Here is a 14,321-nt window from a genome sequence, read left to right as displayed (position 1 = left end):
AGCAAGTTCCTTTCCAATGTCTTCAGGATCATCAAAACTGCTGTCAGATTCTTCTTCATATGAGGAGACAGCTTTTGCCTTCAAGGCACGAGTTCGCCCATAGTTTGGACCGTAGATATCTCTTTTCTCAGAAAACTGAAACTCATGTGTGTTGAGCCTCTCAAGTATGTCAGACGGATCGAGTGTCTTGAAATCAGGACGTTCTTGAATCATCAGGGCTAGGGTGTCAAACGAACTGTCAAGTGATCTCAGTAGTGTCTTGACGACTTCATGCTTGGTGATCTCAGTAGCGCCAAGGGCTTGAAGCTCATTTGTGATGTCAGTGAGTCGATCAAATGTGAGCTGGACATTCTCATTGTCATTTCTCTTGAAGCGGTTGAAGAGGTTGCGAAGGACACTGATTCTCTGATCTCTCTGGGTTGAGACGCCTTCATTGACCTTGGAGAGCCAGTCCCAGACTAGCTTAGATGTTTCCAAAGCACTCACGCGGCCATACTGTCCTTTGGTCAGATGACCACAGATGATATTGTTGGCAGTAGAGTCCAGTTGAACGAACTTCTTGACGTCAGCAGCAGTGACACCTTCTCCAGCCTTGGGAACATCATTCTTGATGACATACCATAGGTCGACGTCAATGGCTTCAAGATGCATGCGCATCTTATTCTTCCAGTAGGGATATTCAGTTCCATCGAAGACGGGGCACGCAGTGGAGACTTTAATTATCCCTGCAGTCGACATAGCTAAAACTCCAGGTGGTTAAACTGAATCACACAGAACAAGGGAGTACCTTGCTCTGATACCAATTGAAAGTGCGTTATATCGACTAGAGGGGGGTGAATAGGCGATTTTTATGGAAGTCTTCAAAACGTGGAAGTTTCGAAGACAAACAATAGAAATAAACCTATTACAATGCAGCGGAAGGTAGACTACACTAGGCAAACCATAGTCAAGTATTCAATGAAGTGAAAGCACAATGACTAATAGCAGCAATGTAGTAAGGATCAGGTAGGAAGATATTATGAAGCCAAACAGAACACGCAGTCACTCAGTGAAGACAAAAGATAGTGCAATCATACAATGACTTCACAGGGACCAACAGTAAGTAAAGGGAAGGGAAGGATGAAACCAGTGACTCGTTGAAGACAATGATTTGTTGGACCAGTTCCAGTTGCTGTGACAACTGTACGTCTGGTTAGGGTGGCTAGGTATTTAAACCTGAGGACACACAGTCCCGGACACCCAGTCCTGAACACGCAGCTCAGGACACCCAGTCCTCACCGTATTCCCCTTGAGCTAAGGTCACACAGACCTCGCCCAATCACTCTGGTAAGTCTTCAAGGTAGAGTCCCAAACCTTCACAGACTTCGTTCACCAGCGATCCACAATGTCTCTTTGATGCTCAGAACGCGACGCCTAACCGGCTGGAGGATTCACAGTCCTCAAGTGTAATAAGTCTTCAGATCACACAGACAAGAAGACTTAAGTGATGCCCAACACTCTTTGGCTCTGGGTGGTTAGGGCTTTATCCTCGCAAGGAATTCTCTCTCAAAGGCTTCGAGGTGGGTTGCTCTCAAACGACAAAAGCCGTACTCTAACTCTGAGCAGCCAACCGTTTATGGTTGTAGGGGGTGGGCTATTTATAGCCACTAGGCAACCCGACCTGATTTGTCCGAAATGACCCTGGGTCACTAAGGAACTGACACATGTTCCAATGGTCACATTTCAAACACACACAACAACTTTACTTGGGCTACAAGCAAAGCTGACTTGTCCGACTCTGGACAAGATTCGCTCTCATAGCCTTCACTCGAAGACATAGGTTTTGGTTAAGCATCACTTCAGTCATTCTGACTGGTTCTCTTGGACCCCACTTAACAGTACGGTGGTTCCTATGACTCAACAAAGAAGAAAAAGAACTACGATAGATCTAAGTCTTCGAGCTCCATAGGCTTCATGCGATGTCTTCTCTTGTCATAGTCTTCGATGAGAATATCTTCATATACCACCTTTGACATCAATGTCTTCATACATTTTTAGGGGTCATCTCTGGTAGGAAAACCGAATCAATGAGGGACTTCTACCTGTGTTATCCTACAATTCTCACAAACACATTAGTCCCTCAACTAGGTTTGTCGTCAATACTCCAAAACCAACTAGGGGTGGCACTAGATGCACTTACAAGACTGCACACTTGGTTCATGAGCTGCAGTTTTCAATGTCTTCACAGTCAAAGCTTTTGGTGCTATAGAGGGCTTTGAAGCTTTTGACTTCTTCTCCTTCGGTGGTGCAGGTGCATCCTCAGAGTCTGCATCATCAACAGATTGTTCAATCATGGCCCTCTGAGTAGAAATATGGGAGAGGAGCCCATCGAAGCTATTAAAGGGGCCGATGACATTTGGATTGGCGTCACATGTGCCATCAGTCCTTGGAGCAGATGGACTAGGGTTGAAATTGAGTCCGAATGCCTTCTTGTTCTTGGCAGCAGACTCCTTTGCAAACTAAAAATTGTGCTTGAAGAGATCATTGTCACGACACCATCGAAGAGATGAGGGTTGGCATTCTCTGGCTGAGGCCCACGGACCATGCACGGATAGAAGCCTTGGGCAATAGCTTCAAGCTTCGTCTTGGGTTGCAAATTCTTGTAAATAAGATCACCCCACGGGCGCTTGATAGCATTCTTTTCACCATACTCAGGAGTGACGAAGTTATACTTGAACCACTGTTCAACCCAATATCTTCGGATCCATTGTATTCTGGTCTTGCGCTGATTGTAGCTCTCCTCAGGATCAGACTTGTAAAGTTCATAGAGATTCAGAGTAGTATTTCTGTGATGCTTCCTGCCACCCTTTCTTGTAGATTTTTCAGTGGCCATTATATTTAGACAGAGCGGCTTCAAGACAGTGAAAGGCTTCCGACGACTTGTCAAACAAGAACTGGCTTCAGGAGAGTCAATGTGATGCTGTAAGTATTCTGCAAATGAATGCAGACTATGAGAACCAAGGGATTCTCCCACGGACATGTACCTGTGATAGCATTAGAGATGCGAGCGAAGGGTAAGAAGTCATATGCATTCTCAGAAGATTTTCAAAATAAATCAGTCTGAAGACATTGACCTCATAGTGCGAAGATATTCACTTATTTGAAGTGAGTTGGTTCCAGATTTGTACGAATACATGAATAAGTACAAGTGAGGAATCTAACTAGTTATGAAGCATAAGTGAATATACTTTACAAGATATGAGATTCAAAAAGATAAAAATCCAGATTTGGAAGTGCAGAAATCAATTTTGGTTGAAGTGAATGGATTTGACAGATCGAAAAAGTTGTAAAAAGTGAGTTTTATTTACCACTGAAGAACTGCTAGACGGGGCAGGACAGATGCCGAGCAGTCTAATCTCCCGTGGCCTAACTTGGCGGCGGAAGACACCTACAGCGGCGGTGGAGAAGACAAGGTCCACGGCCGGCGTGAGGACGGCATCGAAGAGGTCGCGGCAGCTAAGCGCTTCGTCTCCGGCGTTCTTACTACCTCTTGAGAACTGCGTTGGTTTTCCCTAGAAGAGGAAAGGGTGATGCAGCAGAGTAATGTAAGTATTTCCCTCAATTTTTGAGAACCAAGGTATTAATCCAGTAGGAGGCCACGCACGAGTCCCTCGCACCTACACAAACAAATAAAATCCTCGCAACAAACGCAATAAAGGGGTTGTCAATCCCTTCACGGTCACTTACGAAAGTGAGATCTGATAGATATGATAAGATAATATTTTTGGTATTTTTATGATAAAGATGCAAAGTAAAGAAAGCAAAATAAATGGGAAAGGAAATAGCTTGTTGACGGAAGATTAATATGATAGAAAATAGACCCGGGGGTCATAGGTTTCACTAGTGGCTTCTCTCGAGAGCATAAGTATTACGGTGGGTAAACAAATTACTGTTGAGAAATTGACAGAATTGAGCATAGTTATGAGAATATCTAGGTATGATCGTGTATATAGGCATCACGTCTGAGACAAGTAGACCGACTCCTGCCTGCATCTACTACTATTACTCCACACATCGACCGCTATCCAGCATGCATCTAGAGTATTAAGTTCAAGAGAACAGAGTGACGCTTTAAGCAAGATGACATGATGTAGAGGGATAAACTCATGCAATATGAAATAAACCCCATCTTGTTATCCTTGATGGCAACAATACAATACGTGCCTTGCTGCCCCTACTGTCACTGGGAAAGGACACTTCAAGATTGAACCCAAAGCTAAGCACTTCTCCCATTGCAAGAAAGATAAATCTAGTAGGCCAAACCAAACTGATAATTTGAAGAGACTTGCAAAGATAACCAATCATACATAAAAGAATTCAGAGAAGATTCAAATATTGTTCATAGATAAACTTTATCATAAACCCACAATTCATCGGTCTCAACAAACACACCGCAAAAGAAGATTACATCGAATAGATCTCCACAAGAGAGGGGGGAGAACTTTGTATTGAGATCCAAAGAGAGAGAAGAAGCCATCTAGCTAATAACTATGGGCCGGAAGGTCTGAAGTAAACTACTCACACTTCATCGGAGAGGTTGTGGTGTTGATGTAGAAGCCCTCCGTGATTGATGCCCCCTCCGGCAGAGCTCCAGAAAAGGCCCCAAGATGGGATCTCGCGGATATAGAAAGTTACGGCGGTGGAATTAGGGTTTTGGCTCTGTATCTGGTAGTTTGGGGTACGTAGGTATATATAGGAGGAAGGAGTACGTCGGTGGAGCAACGTGGGCCCCACGAGGGTGGAGGGTGCGCCTAGGGGGTAGGCGCGCCCCTAGGGATGGCAATGGGTCGGGTTTTGGGCGGGTGGAGGTGGTCCAAATCCAACCCATGACGCATCTTCCTACCCTCTGCCCATCCATCAAATTATCCATGGGCTTGTGCCCATGCCGAAACCCGCTGGATACCCACATACCCTTCCCAAAGATCAAATTAATTCATCATCATTCACTCACAAATGACAACATAAGCTACATATATAAGTAGGTAACAAGTAATACGATGAGTCCTTAAGAGTGACATACCAGAGGTTGATTCTGCAACATATAACTCATGGCACAAGTTGCATATTTCCTGCCATTTCCCATTGATTCGCTAGCTCTTTTTACCGTCACTAGCATATGGCCCCACATATCATACGGGTATCCATTGGATATCCATGGAGCACAAACTATAACCATGCCCAACCCAGCAGTTCGTGGGTATCCAAATCCACGGACCCATGGGCAGAAATGTGCTCCCTACCCTTGCCCAACCGGGTCGGGTATCCATGGGTATCCAGATCCATGGATAAAATTGCCATCCCTACGCGCCCCCCTACCTCGTGCCCTCCTGGTTGCTTTCTTGACGTAGGGTCCAAGTCCTCTGGATCATGTTCATTCCGAAAATCACGTTCCCGAAGGTTTCATTCCGTTTGGACTCCATTTGATATTCCTTTTCTGCGAAACTCTGAAATAGGCAAAAAACAGCAATTCTGGGCTGGGCCTCCGGTTAATAGGTTAGTCCCAAAAATAATATAAAAGTGTATAATAAAGCCCAATAATGTCCAAAACAGGATATAATATAGCATGGAACAATCAAAAATTATAGATACGTTGGAGACGTATCAAGCATCCCCAAGCTTAATTCCTGCTCGTCCTCGAGTAGGTAAATGATAAAAACAGAATTTTTGATGTGGAATGCTACTTGGCATAATTTCAATGTAATTCTCTTAATTGTGGTACGAATATTCAGATCCAAAAGATTCAAGACAAAAGTTCAATATTGACATAGAAATAATAATACTTCAAGCATACTAACTAAGCAATTATGTCTTCTCAAAATAACATGGCCAAAGAAAGTTATCCCTACAAAATCATATAGTCTGGCTATGCTCCATCTTCACCACACAAAGTATTTAAATCACGCACAACCCCGATGACAAGCCAAGCAATTGTTTCATACTTTTGGTGTTCTCAAACTTTTTAAATCTTCACGCAATACATGAGCATGAGCCATGGACATAGCACTATATGTGGAATAGAATGGTGGTTCTGGGGAAGACAAAAAGGGAGAAGATGGTCTCACATCAACTAGGCGTATCAACGGGCTATGGAGATGCCCATTAATAGATATCAATGTGAGTGAGTAGGGATTGCCATGCAACGGATGCACTAGAGCTATAAGTACATGAAAGCTCAACAAAAAGAACTAAGTGGGTGTGCATCCAACTCGCTTGCTCACGAAGACCTAGGGCATTTTGAGGAAGCCCATCATTGGAATATACAAGCCAAGTTCTATAATGAAAAATTCCCACTAGTATATGAAAGTTATATCATAGGAGACTTTCTATCATGAAGATCATGGTGCTACTTTGAAGCACAAGTGTGGTAAAAGGATAGTAGCATTGTCCCTTCTCTCTTCTTCTCTCATTTTTTTATTTGGGCCTTTTCTCTCTTTTTTATGGCCTCTTTTTTTAGTCCGGAGTCTCATCCCGACTTGTGGGGGAATCATAGCCTCCATAATCCTTTCCTCACTTGGGACAATGCTCTAAAAATGATTATCATCACACTTTTATTTACTTATAACTCAACAATTACAACTCAATATTTAGAACAAAATAGGAATCTATGTGAATGCCTCCAGCGGTGTACCGGGATATGCAATGATGCATGAGTGACATGTATGAAAGAATTATGAGCGGTGGCTTTGCCACAAATACGATGTCAACTACATGATCATGCAAGCAATATGACAATGATGGAGCGTGTCATAATAAATGGAACGGTGGAAAGTTGCATGGCGATATATCTCGGAATGGCTATGGAAATGCCATGATAGGTAGGTATGGTGGCTGTTTTGAGGAAGGTATATGTGGGTGTACGATACCGGCGAAAGGTGCGCGGTATTAGAGAGGCTAGCAATGGTGGAAGGGTGAGAGTGTGTATAATCCATGGAGTCAACATTAGTCATAAAGAACTCACATACTTATTGCAAAAATCTATTAGTTATCGAAACGAAGTATTACGCGCATGCTCCTAGGGGGATAGATTGGTAGGAAAAGACCATCGCTCGTCCCCGACCGCCACTCATAAGGAAGACAATCAATGAATAAATCATGCTCTGACTTCATCACATAACGGTTCACCATACGTGCATGCTACGGGAATCACAAACTTCAACACAAGCATTTCTCAAATTCACAACTACTCAACTAGCACGACTCTAATATCATCATCTCCATATCTCAAAACAATTATCAAATATCAAACTTCTCATAGTATTCAACACACTCATAAGAAAAAAATTAATCGTGAATGCCTAACATAATTAAAGCAAATTACCACTCTGTTTTGTAGGACTTTCAAAATAATATAAGTGAAGCATGAGAAAATAATAGTTTCTATAAAACAAATCCACCACAGTGCTCTAAAAGATATAAGTGAAGTACTAGAGCAAAAACTATATAACTCAAAAGATATAAGTGAAGCACATAGAGCATTCTAATAATGTTCAAATCATGTGTGTTTATCTCAAAAGGTGTGTGCAGAAAAGATGATTGTGGCAAACTAACAAATAAAGACTCAAATAATACAAGACGCTCCAATAAAAACACATATCATGTGGTGAATTAAAATATAGCTCCAAGTAAAGTTACTGATGGAAGTAGACAAAAGAGGGGATGCCTTCCGGGGCATCCCCAAGCTTTGGATTTTAGGTGTCCTTAGATTATCTTGGGGTGCCATGGGCATCCCCAATCTTAGGCTCTTGACACTCCTTGTTCCATAATCCATTAAATCTTTTACCCAAAGCTTGAAAACTTAACAACACAAAACTTAAAGTAGAAAATCTCGTGAGCTCCGTTAGCGAAAGAAAACAAAACACCACTTCAAGGTACTGTAATGAAATCATTATTTATTTATATTGGTGTTAAACCTACTGTATTCCAACTTCTCTATGGTTTATAAACTATTTTACTAGCCATAGATTCATCAAAATAAGCAAACAACACACGAGAAACAGAATCTGTCAAAAACAGAACAGTCTGTAGTAATCTGTATCTAACGCAAGTTTTGGAAAACCAAAAATTCTAAAATAAATTTCTGGACGTGAGTAATTTATCTATTAATCATCTTCAAAAATAATTAACTAAATAGCACTTTCTAAATAAAAATGGCAGCAATTCTCGTGAGCGCTAAAGTTTCTGTTTTTTACAGCAAGATTACAAAGACTTTCCCCAAGTCTTCCCAACGGTTCTACTTGGCACAAACACTAATTAAACACAAAAAACACAACCAAAACAGAGGATAGATAAATTATTTATTACTAAACAGGAGCAAAAATCAAGGAATAAAAATAAAATTGGGTTGCCTCCCAACAAGCGCTATCGTTTAACGCCCCTAGCTAGGCATAAAAGCAAGGATAGATCTTGGTATTGCTATCTTTGGTAGGCAATCCATAAGTGACTCTCATAACAGATTCATATGGTAATTTAATTTTATTTCTAGGGAAGTGTTCCATGCCTTTCCTTAACGGAAATTGGAATCTAATAATCCCTTCCTTCATATCAATAATTGCACCAATCGTTCTAAGGAAAGGTCTACCAAGAATAATAGGACATGAAAGATTGCAATCTATGTCAAGAACAATAAAATCTACGGGCACATAATTCCTATTTGCAACAATAAAAACATCATTAATTCTTCCCATAGGTTTATTAATAGTTGAATCGGCAAGGTGCAAGTTTAAAGAGCAATCATCAAAATCACGGAAACCTAGCAAATCACACAAAGTCTTTGGAATCGTGGAAACACTAGGACCCAAATCACACAAAGCATAGCATTCATGATATTTAATTTTAATTTTAATAGTAGGTTCCCACTCATCATAAAGTTTTCTAGGGATAGAAACTTCCAACTCAAGTTTTTCTTCATAAGATTGCATCAAAGCATCAACGATATGTTTGGTAAAGGCTTTATTTTGACTATAAGCATGAGGAGAATTTAGCACGGATTGCTACAAGGAAATACAATCTATAAAAGAGCAATTATCATAATTAAATTCCTTGAAATCCAAAATAGTGGGTTCATTGACATTTGAAGTTTTGACCTCTTCAATCCCACTTTTAACAATTTTAGCATCAAGATCTAAAGACTCCGAATTTTTGGAACGCTTTCTAGGTAAAGGTGGATCATATTCAGTCCCATCATTATCAAGATTCATATTGCAAAACAAAGATTTAATAGGGGACACATCAATAACTTTTAGATCTTCATCTTTATTTACATGGAAACTAGAAGAACACGCTTTCACAAAATAATATTTCTTAGCACGCATCCTAGCGGTTCTTTCTTTGCACTAATCAATGGAAATTCTCATGGATTTGAGAGACTCATTGATATCGTGCTTAGGTGGAATAGATATAAGTTTCAAAGAATCAACATCAAGAGAAATTCTATCAATGTTCCTAGCCAATTCATCAATCTTAAGCAATTTTTCTTCAATCAAAGCATTGAAATTCTTTTGCGAAGTAATAAATTATTTAATATTATATTCAAAATAAGAGGGTATCTTATTAAAATTTCCATAAGAATTGTTGTAGGAATTACCATAGTTATTAGAGGAATTACTAGGATACGGCCTAGGATTAAAGTTTCCTCTATACGCGTTGTTACCAAAATTATTCCTACCAACAAAATTCACATCCATAGATTCATTATTATTCTCAATTAAAGTAGACAAAGGCATATCATTAGGATCATAAGAAACACTTTTATTAGCAAATAATTTCATAAGTTCATCCATCTTTCCACTCAAAACATTAATTTCTTCTATCGCATGCACTTTCTTATTAGTAGATCTTTCAGTGTGCCATTGAGAATAATTAATCATAATATTATCTAGCAGTTTAGTAGCTTCTCCTAAAGTGATTTCCATAAAAGTGCCTCCCGCGGCCAAATCTAAAAGATTTCTAGAGGCAAAATTCAATCCGGCATAAAAATTTTGTATAATCATCCACAAATTCAAACCATGTGTCGGGCAATTATGTATCATTAATTTCATCCTCTCCCAAGCTTGTGCAACATGTTCATGATCAAGTTGCTTAAAATTCATGATATCGTTTCTAAGAGAGATGATCTTAGCGGGAGGAAAATACTTAGAGATAAAATCATCTTTGCACTTATTCCATGAATCAAAACTATTTTTAGGCAAAGATGAAAACCAAGCTTTAGCACGATCTCTAAGCGAAAAAGGAAATAGCTTCAATTTAACAATATCATTGTCCACATCTTTCTTCTTTTGCATATCACACAAATCAACAAAGTTGTTTAGATGGGTAGTGGCATCTTCACTAGGAAGGCCGGAAAATGGATCTTTCATGACAAGATTCAACAAAGCAGCATTAATTTCACAAGATTCAGCATCGCTAAGAGGAGCAATCGGAGTGCTAATAAAATCATTGTTGTTGGTATTAGTAAAGTCACACAATTTGGTATTATCTTGAGCCATCGTGACAAGCAAGCAATCCAACACATAAGCAAACAAGAGACGGGCAAAAAGAGGCAAATAGAGAAAGAGAAGGAGGACGGAGAGAGAGGGTGAATAAAACGGCAAGGGTGAAGTGGGGGAGAGGAAAACGAGAGGCAAATGGCAAATAATGTAATGCGGGAGATAAGGGTTTGTGATGGGTACTTGGTATGTTGACTTTTGCGTAGACTCCCCGGCAACGGTGCGAGAAATCCTTCTTACTACCTCTTGAGCACTACGTTGGTTTTCCCTTGAAGTTTAAAGGGTGATGCAGCAAAGTAGCGTAAGTATTTCCCTTAGTTTTTGAGAACCAAGGTATCAATCCAGTAGGAGGCCACGCACGAGTCCCTCGCACCTACACAAACAAATAAAATCCTCGCAACAAACGCAATAAAGGGGTTGTCATTCCCTTCACTGTCACTTACGGAAGTGAGATCTGATAGATATGATAAGATAATATTTTTGGTATTTTTATGATAAAGATGCAAAGTAAAGAAAGCAAAATAAACGGGAAAGAAAATAGCTTGTTGACGAAAGATTAATATGATAGAAAATAGACCGGGGGGCCATAGGTTTCACTAGTGGCTTCTCTCGAAAGCATAAGTATTACGGTGGGTAAACAAATTACTGTTGAGCAATTGACAGAAGTGAGCATAGTTATGAGAATATCTAGGTATGATCATGTATATAGGCATCACGTCTGAGACAAGTAGACCGACTCTTGCCTGCATCTACTACTATTACTCCACACATCGACCGCTATCCAGCATGCATCTAGAGTATTAAGTTCAAGAGAATAGAGTAACGCTTTAAGCAAGATGACATGAGGTAGAGGGATAAACTCATGTAATATGAAATAAACCCCATCTTGTTATCCTCGATGGCAACAATACAATACGTGCCTTGCTGCTCCTACTGACACTGGGAAAGGACACCGCAAGATTGAACCCAAAGCTAAGCACTTCTCCCATTGCAAGAAAGATCAATCTAGTAGGCCAAACCAAACTGACAATTCGAAGAGACTTGCAAAGATAACCAATCATACATAAAAGAATTCAGAGAAGATTCAAATATTGTTCATAGATAAACTTGATCGTAAACCCACAATTCATCGGTCTCAACAAACACACCGCAAAAGAAGATTACATCAAATAGATCTCCACAACAGAGGGGGAGAACTTTGTATTGAGATCCAAAAAGAGAGAAGAAGACATCTAGCTAATAACTATGGACCCGAAGGTCTGAAGTAAACTACTCACACTTCATTGGAGAGGCTATGGTGTTGATGTAGAAGCCCTCCGTGATCGGTGCCCCCTTCGGCGGAGCTCCGGAAAAGGCCCCAAGATGGGATCTCATGGATACAGAAAGTTACGGCGGTGGAATTAGGGTTTTGGCTCTGTATCTGGTAGTTTGGGGGTACGTAGGTATATATAGGAGGAAGGCGTACGTCGGTGGAGCAACGTGGGCCCCATGAGGGTGGAGGGCGTGCCTGGGGGGTAGGCGCGCCCCCTACCTCGTGCCCTCCAGGTTGCTTTCTTGACGTAGGGTCCAAGTCCTCTGGATCATGTTCGTTCCGAAAATCACGTTACCGAAGGTTTCATTCCGATTGGACTCCGTTTGATATTATTTTTCTGTGAAACTCTGAAATAGGCAAAAAACAGCAATTCTGGGATGGGCCTCCGGTTAATAGGTTAGTCCCAAAAATAATATAAAAGTGTATAATAAAGCCCAATAATGTCCAAAACAGTATATAATATAACATGGAACAATCAAAAATTATAGATGCGTTGGAGATGTATCAGGTGTCGACGCGAGCTAGCGGTGGCACTAGGGTTTGAGCGAGATGGCGAGGTGGAAGAGGAGATAATGACCGCGCGGGTGTGTATTTATAAGGTGAAGGGCTGCGCAGCGCAATTACGCAGGTGCCCCTGGTGGTTCACATCTGATGGACACGTGGCATGCATGCAACTCATTGAGAGTTGTTCCATGTTCCCACGCGTGCCTGGTTTGTCAGGTGGTCCTTCCGGCTTCTCTGGTATTCAGGCAAAAGAGATATAGCATTAAAACAGTTTTAAATGTGTGTCTTTGTATCTTCAGCTGACAAGGACGCGGTGAAGATATTTAACACGTTTCAACAGAATGCATATGACTAGATAGACAAAATTTGAGGTAGAAGCATAGAAGGGGTTAGGGTCCGATCACATTCACTTAGTTCAGAAAATAGCAAGTTCGAATACATAGCTATAAGTGAATGCTGTAGAGGATAGAACACACACACACGTTTGTAATTTTACATAACATAAAATATTTTTTACGACAATTATGTATTTTCTTACGGTCTCTTTTTACATCAAAAATAAGACAAAACTTACGGAAGTAAAATTATGGTGCATTGATGGTAAAATAAAGGGGGTGAAGAATAACTATTCCTCACCCAAGGTGACGAATAGTCAATCCCTACCTGAACTACCTGAGTAACGCGCCTGAACTTCCCTCTGTACAAACCAGACCTTCGGGCTATCTTCACAACTGTGGCTTCCCCCGCGAATTATTCTGGTTAGTCATGTTCTATATGATGTTAGTGTAATCTAGAAACGTTTTTAACAACTAAATACCGGTTTTAAATAGGAATCTCGCTCGTTGGCGGATTTTGCTCTCGGGTCGTGATGAAATTGTGTTTTTTGCAATTTTACTGCCTGAGTTGTTCAACCTGAACTTCTCCCAGTGCTAGGTTGAATTTCCGCCAACATTGCCCAAATGGGGCTTGCGATATACCGTTGGAAAGCTATTGACACCAGTATCATGACCCAAGTTAAATTTTTGGCAAAATGTAAGCAGTTTAAGAGCAGTTTTGAAAACCGTTTTTTCTTCATACAAAAAACGTGAATCGTATTTTCGATCGCATTTCTAAACCGTTTATCAGAATGAGGCAAATAATATGGCGTTAGAAAGCTGCTGTAAAACCGCTCCTTCCACATGTTGCAAGTTTTCTATAATTCCCTATGGTTAAAGATTAATTTGGAAAAGTATAAAATTTCGCAAACCGAACAGCCGAGTTCGTATTTTCGATGTCATTTCTAAACGGCTAATCCAATTGAGGAAAATGATATGGCGTTGGAAAGCTTATGAAAATGCGCTACTTTCTCTTGTTGAAAGTTTTTTCTAATTTTGAATGTTTCAAAAGTAATTTAGAAAAATGTACAAGTTCCATAGAGTTCGTATTTTCGAGCCAAAATTTAAACCTTACGTCCGAATGCAGCAAATGATATAGCGTTGGAAAGCTTGAGGAAATGCAGAACTTTTGGGTATATATTATTTCTCCCAATTCATTACGGTTTAATGTCAATTTTGAAAATGGCTAAAAACGTATTCTCGATGTAATTTTTACAACTTTTATCGGAATGGGGCAAATAATATACCACTAAAAAGCTACGGAAAATGCGAAACTTTTTCATGTTGATGATTTTCTTTGATTCCTAGCCGTTTTCAAGTAATTTTGAAAGCGGCGGGATCATTCGTTCTGCCTTTATCGCGAAACAGATTATTCAAAAATGCACCGCGTGAAGAACTTGAACTTCTTGGCATGTTTACTTGAACTTCACTATGTTTTTCACGTGCTTTTTTGATCGTAGCTCTCCATCCACTCACCGAAACACTCACCGGAATTGAGCAAGTGATATACCGGTGGAAAGCTGCTGTAAACACGCAACTTTTCCATGTTGATCATTTTTTCATACTCGCGACGATTTTAAAAGTTTTTCTTCTAAAATTCATTGATTG

The sequence above is a fragment of the Triticum urartu genome, chromosome 4A (genome assembly GCF_056163025.1).
Source record: "Triticum urartu cultivar PI428250 chromosome 4A, HENAU_Tu73, whole genome shotgun sequence".
In the NCBI taxonomy this organism is placed as follows: Eukaryota; Viridiplantae; Streptophyta; class Magnoliopsida; order Poales; family Poaceae; genus Triticum; species Triticum urartu.
The sequence above is the reverse complement of the archived record's forward strand: the minus strand, read 5'-3'. Positions refer to the sequence as shown.